Source organism: Manacus vitellinus, unplaced genomic scaffold, assembly GCF_001715985.3.
Source record: "Manacus vitellinus isolate BGI_N305 unplaced genomic scaffold, ASM171598v3 scaffold_43_pilon, whole genome shotgun sequence".
NCBI classification, from domain to species: Eukaryota; Metazoa; Chordata; class Aves; order Passeriformes; family Pipridae; genus Manacus; species Manacus vitellinus.
Window position 1 is genome coordinate 553,794 of NW_021940560.1, and position 736 is coordinate 554,529.

A 736-nucleotide genomic window follows, 5' to 3' on the forward strand; every position below is an offset into this window, starting at 1 on the left:
CCTGCTGTGTGTGCCTGGCCCTGCTGGCTGCCCATGCCCTGCCTGCTGTGTGTGCCTGGCCCTGCTGGCTGCCCATGCCCTGCCTGCTGTGTGTGTCTGGCTTTGTGTGCTAAGGCTTGATTTGTTTTACTCTTTTAGAGGAGCACTCGGTGCCCATCGTGTTTAACTCTCCATGTGCAGTTCCAGACAGTGGGAATGTCACTCAGCTGTGCCTGGCTGGCCAGGCTCTAATTCCAGCTGTGCCTGGATCCCTGGGAAGGCATCCTGCTGTATTTCCCCCAGCCCCACCGTTCATGGCTTGTGCATGCTGCTGAAACCAGGGGGGAGTTAAAGGCACCCAAAGGTCTGTCAGGAGATCACATACTTTTTTGTGCTCTAACCCCACCATGTGATACTTAAGCAAATTGCATTGTTCTGTGATTATTCTCCTCCATGGACACGTGTGGTCAGAAGGGTGCAGGATGCAGGATACCAGGTGTGGGATTCAGGATACAGGGGTGCAGGATTCAGGATACAGGGGTGCAGGATTCAGGATACAGGGGTGCAGGATGCAGCTATAGGTGCAGATTATCATCAGCTCTGCCAGGGCACATCCAGAGCTGGCAAACCAGAGCAGCTGGTGGGAAGGCAGCTCCTCACATCCTGTGGGGGGACCTGAGGGGTCCTGGGGCTGCCAGCCCCCCTCGTCCTCCCTGGCCCTCTGGCTCAGGTGCTGTGGTGGCCGTGGCTGTGGCTG